Source organism: Cynara cardunculus (genome assembly GCF_001531365.2).
Source record: "Cynara cardunculus var. scolymus isolate 2C chromosome LG 3, CcrdV1, whole genome shotgun sequence".
NCBI lineage: Eukaryota > Viridiplantae > Streptophyta > Magnoliopsida > Asterales > Asteraceae > Cynara > Cynara cardunculus.
In genome coordinates this window covers 25,463,940-25,478,979 of record NC_037530.1, presented here as the reverse complement: position 1 = coordinate 25,478,979, position 15,040 = coordinate 25,463,940, and positions in this window count along the sequence as shown.

Sequence of the window (15,040 nt, the reverse complement as noted above, 5' to 3'; positions counted from 1 at the left end):
TTCAAGATAAAGTTAACACGGTTTGATTAGAAAAATTGCATATATGGAACACAAGCTTTCAAACAGTAGTGGTCGGACCCGATATATTATATATATTTTTATCATTTTATTTGTATTAGTTAATATATTATATTATTAGAAAATTATTTCAATTTTATTTTGAAATATTATAACTGACTAATTTTTAAAATGTCATTTTTGGTCATTTTACATTTTTATGAACTAGTTTTGCCAAATATGATTTGTTCATCAGCTATCAGCTAGCTTATAAGCTAACAACTAGCTTTTCAGTCATATGCTAGCTTATCAACTGCCAATTAAACTATCAGCTAGTTTGCCAAATATAGTGTTGATCCTCTCTCTCAGTGATTTGATGATAATCTCTTTTACCTTGTACGAAGTATTTATGTTTCTGTCTTTCAGTTCCAGCAATCATCACTGAGTCTGTTCAGTGATCACTGAGAACATGTAATGTAAATCTATCAGCGACAACCATATTTTCAAGAAGACAAAATTCACTCCAAAGAACCTTCAGCGAAAGTCGAAGACTGAAACTGAAGATTAGAGACTGGCGAGTACGTGATCTAAAACGGTATTCAGTGATTACAACCTGGTCTTCATATGTGTGAAGACTGCCCAAGCCTGAGCGAATGCTGAAGAGACCTTCAGGTTATTCCAGTATTCAGCGATCAAAAGAAGCTTGTTGAGCACGATTGCTTTTGTCTTGTCCTTATACACACAAAGGACAAACCCATACCCTTTCTAAAGTATAGTATGGTACGGAGCCGATTAGTTGACTCTACTACCCACCAATTTATGAAAGGATATGTGCTCATGAATAGACTTTTGTACTATTCACTGTTGCAAAGGACAAGTCTTTCTCTAAAGACTTGACACGTGTTCAAACCATAACATAGTGCATTAAATGTGCATTTAATTCAATAGGTATAAATAGATATGTTCTATCTCCATGTAGAGATACTCTAATACTTACTCTTGAACCCTAACTTACATTCATAAGTAAAAGAACACACATCTAAGAACACAATACGCTTATCTTCAAAAGCAAGTTAGAATCCGTTTTTAGTATTCTAAATAGTTCTTACCCAGAAAGAACTTACTTCATTTTAAGTCTCTTACATCAAATCATTTCTCTTTGCTAAGAACTAGTGTGTAACTTAGATTGTTTAGATAAATTATTTTTTACATTATCTTTCTGCAAACAATCTTGTAAAATATGTATTGATCCTTCTTTATCAATATATATTTTAAAGTTAAAAAATTTATTGTTTTTGTATTCATCCCTCTTCTACAAACTGTTATATACATCTTGTAGACCCTAACGGGACCAAGAAGTGGTATCAGAGCAATGTATTCTCTATTCTTGTTGTTTAGTTGTTTTTCTGCATTATATTATCTTTTTCTCTAGATAATCTTACTGCTTTCTAATGGCTTTACAAAACACAAACACACACTTTCAACATAATGGCTCTCTTGGCAAACCACCCCGTTTTACCCGAGACAACTTTAATCTTTGGAAAAAACGGATGTCCCTTTTTCTGGAAGGTGTGGATCCTGAAATTCCACACTATATAGAAAATGGACCATATGTTCCATATGCTATTTCTCCGGCTGTTCCAGAAACAGCTATGATTGCCACGATTTCTTAATGGTAGATTCCAAAACTCTCTCATCAATGGAGCGATGAAGACAAGAAGAAGATAGCTATAGACACTCATGTTAGGTCTATAGTAGCTATGTCTCTTCCTGATGACGTTTATCATTCTGTTATGAAACTCAGAACCTCGAAAGCCATATAGGACATTTTATGTGTTCAATATGAACGATCTCTCAGGTTCAAAAATCGAGTAAGATTAATTTAGTAAGACAATATGAAATTTTTCTCTGTGGAAAGACTGAAACATTGTCTGAAGTACATCAACATTTTAATTGTCTTCTTATGGATTTAAGAACTGTAGGCAGGGAATATCATAATTCTGAAACTTTAATGAAGTTTCTAGAATGTTTGCCTAAGTCTTGGGATACTTATTCAATGTGTCTCAAGATATCCAATGACATGTCCTCTCTCTCTCTCTCTTAGCACTCTTTATGGGATACTGCTTAATCATGAGCAGTCTCGTTAGCTGAAAAGGAATCTAATCAAGGATTCCAGAGAAATGAAGAGCTCTCTGTTAGCTCTAATCTTTGAAGGTGCTTCAACTGAAATCCCATCTTCTTCTTCTTCTTCTCTTCATCCTATTGTAATCACTGAGTTAGACTCTACTAACTCTGAGTATTTATCATAATCTGATCTTGCAGATTTTGATGAACCACTAGCGTTATTAACTAAATCTTTTAGGAGATTTGCCAAGAAAAGTAACTTACACAGATCTCCTTCGCTGACCATCAAGGAAAAGCCAAAGTCTGATAATATAGACAAGGCTTCAGCAATTTGCTACAACTGTCACAGCAAGGGTCACTTTGCTGGTGAATGCAAGTCTAAGAAGGCTGTGACGCTAGCTTCTAAAACCCCATCATCCTTTAGATCTACGGATGACAAATACTTGAGCTTAAGGAGAAGTACAAGAAGATGAAGAACTTTCAAAGAAAGGCCAAAGATCTGGTCGTTGAAGAGCACGACTGGACATATTCATCTGATGAATCATCATCTGATGAGAAAGATACGACCTATCTCTGCTTAATGGCCAAAGATGTCAAAGAAGAAGCTTCAGAGACATCAACTTCTAATGATCCCTCATCGTCCTCACCTGCTCAGGTATGTATTCTGAATGAACCCTCTTCTTCTTCTTCTTCTTCTTCTTATAGCCTAACAGCATTAGATATGCTGACGGTGGACCTTTACAATGCTCTGAATGGCAAGTCTAAAGTAGAAATGCTTAATCTTGATCTTCAAGAACAGTTGAAGATTTTTCATTCAAAGATCAAAGAGCTGACTAGGTTGAAGAAAATCTTAAGGATCAGGTTATTGTGAACCAAACCATCACCGTCGAACGCGAACAGGCTATAGCAAAGCATGAGCAAGTAATTACTAAACTCAAGGCTGAGAAGGCTACCATAGAAGAATGGTGCAAAGCCTCTGTCAAGGCCTAAGAGATTATTAACGCTCAGATCTCTGCCAAGATAAAGACTGGTCTAGGATTCTCCTATGATCAGCAGTGTCACTGACAAGTCCATGCTAAGGTTTGGTATATTTGTCTCTTCTATTCTTGACATTTCTTCCTCTCAGTCTTCTTTCACTGAGAGTCATCTTGATGGAACTCCTTCGAGTTTAGGTTGCAAAGACAAGGGTAAATCCATTGTCAAAGCACCTCTTCCTAAGAAGGCTAACAAGTCAAATAGATCTAACTCTATTCCTTCAGCTTGTAAACCTTCTTCTTCTTCAGGGACTAAGAAATCTGAATCTTCTCAGAAATCTAAGTCTCATCTCAAGGTGAATGCTTCACCTAAGGACTCCAAATCCTCAAAAGTTCTTCCTAGAACTAATGAGAAGGGAATCCTTGGATCTGGTCCCTCTTCAAATCTTGTACTTCCTGGTCCTAAAGCTACCTTCAGCTATAGGAAGTGTAAGCACTGTGGTGAAACCACACACATTGTCAGTAAGTTTCCTTCTGCCGCCAAGGTTGGTCCACCAACCAAAGGCAAGAAAGTAGCTAAGACTGAGAAATCAACCAAAGCGAAATCAACCATTAAGGCTGTTAAAGCAACCAAGGTGAAGAAAACCACTCGAGTCTCCTCATCAGGCTCAGTGAAGACAACTACTGATGCTAAGCCTTTAGTATCAAATGTTTTAGTTTCCACCACTGAAACCTCTTCATCTGGCTCAGTGAAGACACCCACTGACTCTATCTCTCTAGTGTCAGAGGTTGTTCTCTTTTCCACTAAAACCTCTCCAGGTTCAGTGAAGCCATCTGCTGATGCTGGTTGAATTGATATAAATTATGGCATGCATCTCTGAGTAGAGTGGCATGGCCAGAGTCTTGATCTCGAGTCAAGCTGGGGCGTCATCTGTCTTTTAAGTTAAGTCATTTCCTAAGACGTTTCTTACCCCGTGATATAAAACTTCATGAGCCTTCTGTGTCTGGGGATCTTCAGCCTGAATAGATGAAGCTTCTAACATTGCTGGACCCAAATAGATGGGCATCAAAAGCATTTTTAAACGGTTCCCTTGTCCAGGAAGTCAAAGGAATATGGTATCTAGATAATGGATGCTCAAGGCATATGATCGAAGACAAATCCTTGCTCATTAACTACAAAGAAAAAAGAGGACCTTCCGTAACCTTTGGAGGTAATGGAAAAGGATATACCAAAGGTTTTGGTATATTAACCAACGGCGCAACCACATTCAAGTGTGTTGCATACGTTGAAGGACTGAAGCACAATCTTTTCAGCATCTGTCAGCTGTGTGACAAAGACTACACAGTGAAGCTCTCCAAGAATTCTTGCTATGCATTTGACAAAGATGATAAGGTTTCCTTGACCGGTTCTCATTTAGAGAATGTCTATATCATCAATATGGATTCTTCCATCACTGAAAATAACTGTTTCTTCTCTAAAGCCTCGTCAGACATCAACTGGCTGTGGCACAAACGACTTTCTCACCTTAACTTCAAGACACTTAGTGAGTTGTCTCAAAATGATATTGTCACTGGTCTTCCTCAACACTCCTTTGCAAAGAAATCTCTTTGCTCAACATGTGAGAAAGGAAAACAAACAAGAGCTAACTTTAAGTCAAAGCAAATCTCTTCAGTGACATCGCCTCTTCAACTACTGAAAATGGATCTCTTTGGTCATGTGAATGTGCAATCTATTGCTGGAAATAAGTATACACTTGTCATTGTTGATGAGTATTTCAGGTACACATGGGTCTTCTTTTTCAGATCCGAAAATGAAGCACCTGAAGACATCATATCGTTCATCAAGAAAATAGAAGTGCTTAACAACATTAAAGTACGATCTATTAGAAGTGATCATGGTACTAAATTTAAAAACAGTACTATGGATAACTTCTTTGAGGACAAGGGAATTTCTCACAACTTTTCTTCAATGAGAACTACTCAGCAAAATGGGGTCGCTGAAAGAAGAAATCGAACAATCATTGAGGCTACTCGATCAATGCTCAGCGAGTCCCATCTCCCTACCAATTTTTGGGCTGAGCTGTCAACACCTCTTGTTTCACTCAAAATTGATCGCTGATCGTTAAGAGGTTCAAGAAGACAACCTATGAACTTTTCCATGGCAGAAAGCCCTCTATTAGCTTTCTACATATCTTTGGTTGCACGTGTTTTATCCTCAACAACCATGATCAACTAGGAAAGTTTGATCCCAAAGTTGATGAAATAATCTTTCTTGGATATTCTTCAGTATCCAAAGCCTTCAGAGTATTTAACAAACGCCGACAGGCGATAGAAAAAACTGTTCATGTCACTTTTGATGAACCTCAATCAGCTAATTCAAAACTCATCTTAAATGATGAAGATGAATTAGAAAACTGGATGTTCTCTCATTACGAAAAACTTGAAGCTTCCTTCATCATTCCTCTCAATACTGAAGCCCTAGAAGCTGAAGATGAACCATTAATCATTCCAGTTGCATCTAGTCACACCAACGTGTCTTTTTCAGAGATCGTTGTTGTGCCCATTAGCTGTGTTCCTCCTTCTACTTCATACACTGATCAATCAGTGAATGAAATGTCTTTAGCATCTGAACCTATTTCAGTTACTGAATTTGAGGCTCCTTTAGCAATTGTTCCAATCGCTGAAGATACTACAACTAACGCCTCATCCACTGTTCCTGAACTTCTCTACCCAGATGATAATCCTCTACCAGCTCAACGATGGACTAAAGACCATCCAATTCATCAAATTCTTGGTGATCCAGGTGCAGGTTAAGACTCTTCGTGGTCTAGATAATATATGTCTCTTTGTCAACTTTCTTTCTTTAGTTGAACCCAAGAAAATCAATGATGCTATCTCAGACTCTAGCTGGATCATTGCCAAGCAAGAGGAGCTCATTGAGTTTGATAGGAACAAAGTCTGGTACCTTGTCCCACGTCCATCTGATAAGACTGTGATAGGCACCAAATGGGTCTATCGCAACAAGTTAGATGAAGAAGTTGTGGTAACCCGTAACAAGGCAAGAATTGTTGCTGAGGGTTATAGACAAGAAGAAGAAATCGACTATGATGAAACCTTCACACCAATGGCTAGACTCGAAGCAATTTCACTCTTCCTAGCCTTTGCTGCCCATAGAGACTTCAAAGTCTACCAAATTGATGTAAAAAGCGTTTTCCTTAATGAAAAACTTTAAGAGGAAGTTTATGTTGAACAACCTCCAAGTTTTCTTGACCCTAAGTATCCAAACCATGTCTATCATTTGAATAAAGCTCTTTATGGGTTAAAACAGGCTCCCCGTGCCTGGTATGATACCCTCTCCTCATTTCTCATCTCTGAGAAATTTGTTCGTGGAAAGATTGACCAGACTTTATTTCTTAGGAAAGTTAAAGGTCATATCATTCTAGTCTAAATTTATGTTGATGATATTATTTTTGGCTCTACTAATCCCTCTTTATGTTTTCGATTTGCTGATCACATGAAGAAGAATACCAGATGAGTATGATGGGAGAACTAACCTTTTTTTTAGGTCTCTAGATCAAGCAATCAAATAAAGGCATATTTATCAGTCAAAGTAAGTATGTTCGTGACATGTGAAGAAGTTTGATCTATCTAATAGCTCATCTATGAAGACTCCAATGGCTTCTCCACTCTCTCTCAACAAGGATCTAAATGGAAAGCCTGTAAACGTAACTGTTTATAGAGGAATGATCGGCTCTCTGCTGTATCTCACAGCTAGTCGACTAGATATCATGTATTCTACTTGCTTATGTGCACGATATCAATATGAACCTAAGGAATCCCATATGATCGCTATAAAACACATCTTCAAATACCTGAAGGGAACTCCTAACTTGGGTCTTTGGTACCCTAAGGGTTCAGGTTTTGACTTAATAGGTTATTCGGATAGTCATTGGCAGGTTGCAAGATCGATAGAAAAATCACCACTTGAGGCTGTCAACTTCTAGGTGGAAAGTTGGTGAGCTGGACAAGTAAGAAGCAAAATTCAGTGTCCACATCAACCGCTGAAACTGAATATGTAGCCACTGGAAGTTGTTGTGCCCAAGTTCTTTAGATGAAAAACCAGCTGAAAGACTATGATCTTTAGTTCTCAAAGATTCCCATATATTGTGATAGCATTAGCGCTATTACAATCGTAAAAAACCCTGTACTTCACTCCAAGACCAAACATATAGAGATCAGATATCATTTTACCAGAGATCATGTTATGAATGATGATATTGAACTTCACTTTATTCCAGCTGATTATCTGCTCGCTGACCTTTTCACCAAGCCTCTTGATGAGACAAAATTTAACATCTTGTTCAGCGAACTAGGGATGCTAAACGCTGAAGAATAATTTTCTTCAACTATATACATCAATCAGTAAGTGAAACGATTCAGTGCTCTCTCTCTATCCTTGAACTCTTGAGTAAATATATCTACTCTCTCTAAGATATGTATACTTATTCTTTTTCTAAGAACTTAAAACTATCACTGAAGCTTTCTTTCTTCAGTGATCAAATTGTTTTAAAAATTTGTTTAAGTGATTCTTTCATTCGCTAAACATTTTTATGTAAGTATATTTCTTTTATACTTATCTTTTCTTAAAATCAAAATGATCATTGAACTTTTCTACCTTCAGTGATTCAAATGTTTTTAAATGTCAGTTTCAGTGATTCTCTTATCACTGACACTGAAGTCCTTATGAAAATATACTCTTTTAAGTTATTTTCAGTTCTTAAAACAAAACCATCACTGAAGCTTTTTTCTTCAGTGATCAAAATATTTTAAAAGGTTTTTATTCAGTGATTAACTTACTACTAAATGTGATGCTTTGTTTTTCTTAAAACCTTAAATGTTTTAAAAGAAATAGTTAACGAACCGTCTTTATGACGACATTCTCTGTTACCAATACGAAACGCTTTGAGACGCACAAAAAGGTCTGACACACGCGACCTGCTTTATCTTCCATCCAATCATGGATGAGAACATGCCATATTTCTCATCATGGCCTTTCCTCAACCGTCGTATTTTTCTCTCTCCTATTTCTTTTCTCTCTCCTTCTATCTATAAATATGAGACTCTTCCTCTCATATTTCTTTTACGCTTACAAAAATTCTTGACGAACCTATGCTAAAATAACTTTGCAAGCAAGAACTCCAAGAACTCTAAGAACTCGAATCCTTCGACCTTCTTCTCAAACTACTCTAAGGTCGATACTTATTTATTTTTAAACTTAGAGTTGTTCTTCTCCTTTATATGAAACAAATGTTTGAGATTTTAAGAACCTTGTTCTCTTAAAACACAAACAGAAAGATTAATAACAGATTATTATTCTTGGTTATAATCTTGTATCAAAACATAAATCTACTTGAAAAACCTTAATATCTCTTTTGAGGATTTCTCAAAAGAAGTTTTAATGTTCTAAAACTAAATAAGATAACAAATCTTGGACTACTAACAACTGTTTTTCTTATTTCTTAAAACCTATAATAGACAATGGATGCCAAGAACGTTAACTTCTCCATTGAAGACATCTCTTTCAAGGCTAACAACCACGTTGCTTTGTTAGACATTCCTTCCAACAAGACTATTTACGAGGATGTTGCTGCCTTCCTCAGGATGTCCCCTTTTGCTTACGCCCTCAACCATGAACCTGTCATGGTTAGGGAGGCCCTTTAGCAGTTCTGGATGACTGCGGAGGTGGTGCAAGAAGAGGACAGTAAGCTTTGGCGTGGCCACTCTCAGGAACGCTCTTCGCTTCCCTAAGGGTCCATTCGTCAGCGACCCTTCCACTGATATCATCATCGCTTGTCTCGATGATATGGGCTACCAATGGCCTTTGAAGAAAGAATTCGACGAGCCGCTCAAGTCTCTGTCGAAGATTAAGAAGAACCGCATGTTAGCGGTGTGGCAATATCTTTTCTCCCACTTCATAAAAAACATGGGAGGAAAGACTGGTAGAAAATATTAGGCATCGAGGGTCGCTCTTACTATCGACGTGTCAGCCATCCGCCGAAGACCCATCAACTATGTCGTTGTGATTTTTGAAAACCTGGTGCTGAATCTGAACAAGCGCCAGAGGGAGAAGGTGGTTCCCTACACCCGATTCCTCTCGATGGTGTTCGCCAAAATCTTTAGCGAAAAATACTCCAAGGAAGGTAACCTTCCTATCTGCAAGCTTGGATCCAGGATTCTGGATCACAAGCTGAGGGATGAAGATGTTGCACTTGTTGTTGTAGTGCAACACTCTTCCATTCTTCCTGCTTTTTCTTCTCCTATGGTGGTCAAGACAAAGGAAAACCCCCTACGTCTATCTCAGCCACCAAAACCCCTTTTTCCAAACGACCAGCACAACCAACTCTTGGTTCTTCTCAAAGAGCCAAGAAGGCCAAAAATGGGACAACCACATCTCCAACTGTGACCTCTCAACATGTCTCAACTATTGAAACAAGCCTTACCCCTGAGGCACCTTCAGTTAGCCTTCCAAGCTTTTCAGTGATCCCTGACATCACTATCGTATTAGTGGTACCTCTCCCAACCGCCTTAGTGACTCAAATCACTGAAGGTGTGAATATCAATGCCGCCACCGCTGAACACCCACAATCTCTCTCAGCCATATTCCTTCTCCTCCATCATTAGTCGCTACACGTGTCCATGATTCATCAACGATTGTCCTCCCCGATGATGAGACACTCACCACTGGACCTGAGGTAGCTCCTCTCGAGGCTCCTCAGCAAACTGATGCTCATTCTCATGAGTGCATCATGGAGCGTACCAGCGATAATCCTTCGGATATAGTTGATGACCCCTCAAGTATTCCATCTTCCTATCCTTTCATTTCATCTAATCTTGAGCTCTCTTATGCTCAATTTCCGTCTTTTTAAGGTTCACTTGCTGAACCAGCCATGGAGGATTCCTATGACATGGCTGAAGACGTGAAACTGCTCCTCCTAGAGGTTGAGACTGTACTCAATAAAATGGACAAAGTCCATAAGGGATTTCCTCAACGGGACGAAGTCGCTGCTCACCTCTCAGCCGTCAGGGCTGAAGTTTATGAGGTCCAGACCCATCTCTCCTCCATGCAAGTGACGGTTAAAGCAAATGCTAAGGCCATCGTTGCTTTAACGAGTAAGGATGATGATGCAAACTCCCAACTTGCTCAGCTAATGGAGGTCCTGAAGCAGATCTTGGCTACTCTGCAACAGCCAATTCCAGTAGTTGAACCGTCGTTCACTGTTGATGACCGTGATGAGCTACATCAGGCGCATGAGGCCAATGTCATCATGGCCTATGCTCTGACAAACCTCGAAGAGCTGATGAAGCTCCAGATTCAAACAGTCGACCACTTCTTTGGCTATTGCTCAGGCAGAATAGTCAAAGAGGGGGAGAAAACAACTGAAGCTGGTCATTCTCATGCTGCTACTACTGTTGATATTCCAGCAACTGAAGCTGAGGTTGAAGCTCCCATAGCTGAAGCTGAAGCTGCTGCTGTTGCTGATTATCCAACTTCTTGTGAAGCTCTCGTAGCTGAGGATATTGATGCCACCCGAGCTGAAGCTCGCGACGATGCTCCTCCAGTCACCTCTGCAGCTGATGCTGGTGATTTGGATGAGGAAAGTGATGATGATGAAGACGATAAGTCCCCCGACCTTCCTGACACCGGCAAAGATCTGGAGGATGATGATGATGATGACAACGATGATGACGACTTCACAATCCAGTACAAGAAACCTGCTGATGCCACGAAGGGTGTTGTCCTCAGGGATTCTGCATCCTAGGGGGAGCAAGGGATGAAAAATCCTTCTCAAGAAAATCACCAGGACCCTAAGTCGAAAGGCAAAGGCGTCGCTGAAGAAGGGAACTTAAAGGTATTATTCCAAACCTCTCAACCCTTATTTGAAGACTCCTCTTCTCAGGTAGTCATCACCTCCCTGTATCAACTCAAGATACCTTCTACTACCCGTGGTCGGCTGGAATGGGTTCCTAAGAACCCTACCCCCAGCACTTCCACCGACCAGCAGATGACTCAGCTCAGGGAGTCACTCGACCAGACTAGAGTAAAAATCCCTCTTTGAACCTCTAGTGGTGGTGAGTTCGACTTTCTGAGAGAAGCTAAAAGACTCGAGGCACTTAAGGCCGAGGAAGAACTATAACTTCAAAAGAAGCAGACTAAGGACAGCTTAAAGCTGGCCAAGTCCCTTGGCGCCAATGTTCTTCCCAAGAGAAACTCCAAAAAGAAGGTGCTTGTTGTCCAGGCTCAGGATAAGCTCCTATCTCTTGTAGAAGCTGAACACGAGAAAAACCTGAAGCTGGATGAGCGGGAAAAGCGCTAGAACGAAGCAAGCATAAATAAGAGGATCATTCCTCACCCTATCAAGAGCGTCAGCATCAGCAGACGATCAAAAGATGGTGGGATGCTGCTCTCCATGCTCATCACCAGGGACAATCTCGAGGCCGTGACCGAGTACCCCTCCTACCTTGGCGAGTATGGCTATAACGAATGGCTGGAGATTCGACAAGCCATTCAGCGCTCCAAATCCAGACATAAGACGATTATCGAAGACTTTATCAACGAGTTGATCAAAAAAGTGTCAAGATATGTCATAGTTCCTGAAGTGCCAACGCTGAAGAAAGGAGGAAGAAAGAAAAGACCATCAAGACCTAATGATGGACCATCCCTAGGGAACGAACATAAAACAAAGTTCTCCTTATATGAAGTCCTGAGGGTTTCGGAGAATCCAGACATCTCTATGTTGAATATTTCGTTGCCAACGAAGGGTCCTTATGTACCCAACACTGTGCACTTCAAACATGAGTTAGGACTTATATTTCTTAAATATGACGGTGAAGTAAGATTTCCGAGAATGTCTGAGTTACATCTATGCCCTATGGAACATCTCATTTATCTCAGGTTCTGGCTAGATGATGACTTTAGAGGTGTAATGATGGACCGAAAGATAAGAAGGGAGTTTCAACGTCGAAAGGAGTTTGGAGAAAATGTACCAGGTTACATTAAGCTAACCGACTTAGATTAGTTTCTTTCCTTTGTAATATTGTTCATGCACTGTAAACTATATCCTATGTCTACTTTCAGTGATTATTATTATATTTTGTAAGTCTAGACATGTATTGAAACTCTTGTAATATCTCCTTTGAAATTAATATAAGTGTTTTTGTTCTCCTTTGAAATTAATATAAGAAAGAATATGAACACAAGTCTATGAGTTCCAATGACAATCTTACATTCACTAACAATCTATAAGTCAGTGAATATGCTTTCAGTTTCAGTTTTCCTTCTTTTAAATTTTTCTTAGACTTACACTTAAGAAAATCTTCTAAGTAAAGACTGACTCACTGAAAAAGATCCCAAAACAGTTAAAAGGGACATGTACTTTATATGTAACTTTTCCATACTGTTATTTGATAATACAACTTTATTTATGTTGTCTTGTTATCATTAAATAGAGGGAGATTGTTGATTCTCTCTCTCTCAGTGATTTGATGATAATCCCTTTTACCTCGTACGGAGTATATTTATGTTTCTGTCTTTCAGTTCCAGCAATCATCACTGTGTTTGTTTAGTGATCGCTGAGAACATGTAATGTAAATCTATCAAGAAGACAAAACTCACACCAAAGAACCTTCAGGAAAAGTCGAAAACTGAACTGAAGATTAGAGACTGGCGAGTACGTGATCTGAAGCGGTATTCAGTGATTACAATCTGGTCTACATATGTGTGAAGACTGCCCAAGTCTCAGCTAATGCTGAAAAGACCTTCAGGTTATTCTAGCATTCAGCGATCAAAAGAAGCTTGTTGAGCATGATTGCTTTTGTCTTGTCCTTATACACACAAAGGACAAACCCATACCCTTTTTAAAGTATAGTATGGTACGGAGCCGATTAGTTCACTCTACTACCCATCAACTTTATGAAAGGATGTCTGCTCATGAATAGGCTTTTGTATAATTTACTGTTGCAAATGACAAGTCTTTCTCTAAAGACTTGGCACATGTTCAAACCCTAACGTAGTGCATTAAATGTGTATTTAATGTAATGGGTACAAATAGATGTGTTCTACATCCATGCAGAGATACTCTAATAATTACTCTTGAACCCTAACTTATGTTCATAAGTAAAAGAACACACATCTAAGAACACATTACGCTTATCTTCAAAAGCAAGTTAGAATTCCTTTTTAGTATTCTAAATAGTTCTTACCCAGAAAGAACTTACTTCCTTCTAAGTCTCTTATAGCAAATATTTCTCTTTGCTAAGGACTAGTGTGTAACTTAGATTGTTTAGATAGGTTATTTTTACCTTATCTTTTCGTAAACAATCTTGTAAAATCTGTATTGGTCCTTTTTTTATCAATATATATTTTAAATTTGAATAGTTTACTGTGTTTGTATTCACCCCCCCCCTTCTACAAACTGTTATACACATCTTGTATACCCTAACGAGACCAACACATAGCCAAAATCTTAATCATAATTTGTATATAAGTCAATTTAAAACTTGTAACGGAGATTTTAAACCACTTAAGATTCATATATGAACATGTAAATCCTAATATAGATTAACGTGTGAATCTTAGTTATAACTTATACGTTAATCAATTTATAGTTTATAATTGGGATTCTAAATCAGTTTAACATTTATATGTAAATTTTAAAAAATATATATTATAATCATGAATTTAAAGGTAAAGATAATGAAATTCTCGTTTTTTAATAATTTAATTGATCATGGTAGGCTGCCATGGAAAAATTCACAAGGCATCACAAGGGTGCAATGAGAATGAGGGTGCATTTGTTATTCGTGGAGATATTCTAATATTTAGATGTTACCTAAGTGATGCTACTTCCACTAAATTTATCGAGAAACGAATATCATGGGCCTTGTTACTTGTAAGATATAATCGAACGATTTGCGTTTTTCAAATAGATGTGCCATGGTGGTAAAGAGACTGACATAGTACAAAATTTGAAATATATCTTACAATGTGATGTTATACCCTCCTTATATGATCATATGACAGGTTCAAAAAGTTATCTTTTCTTTGATGTCATGTGCAGATTGCTATATCCACTGGATCAAGAGCATCGAGTTGGTTTTCCAGTCAAGATAGATCACTAGGAGTATTTCCTCAGTTTAATAGTTTTCACAGGGTTGAGAAGCCAACCACTAAGTTTCTCTCATTTAGTATAACTCGTGGAAAATTCTAAATTGGTAAGCATTTTACATGAAGAGCCCTTTTGTCTCAATAGAGCATATCCCTTTTACAATGTTAACTTGTTTCAAGGAAGATAGTCCAATTTACTATCTGATGCATATGATCAACTTGATCTTATGCCTTTTATCGTTATATACTATCGATGTATTTTCCTTCCAAGTCGAGAACACAACTGACACGTCGAGAACGGTAACCGTTATCACGTGATCATCGAGCAACATGAATTTAGACTAAAACAACAACAAGAGCTGTTGTTTGTCACAACAACAAAAACAAACAAAAGATAGACGAGTTGAGAATTTATTTAAAGATTACATCTTGTCTTATGAATAAAGGAATTCATATGCGGATCCAAAGTTATACGAAATAGAAGAGAAGCAATTTTGCTTATTCTCACCTAAGTTTTGCCATAATCAATGGTTGTATTAGCTTCATATTTCTTGTTTAGAAAAACATTTAGATCTCGTTGTATTGCAGTAGGTACACAACTAGTTTAGTATATAAATATGATCATGACGATAAGACTTTACGTAGCAGTTAACAAACACATATGAAAAGACGAGAGTAACCCTAACATGCAAAGAATTCCATTATAAGAAGACATCACCCATTTGATTTGGAAGTAGGGATGGCAACGGGGCCGGGGGCATCGGGGATTGCACTTCCCATC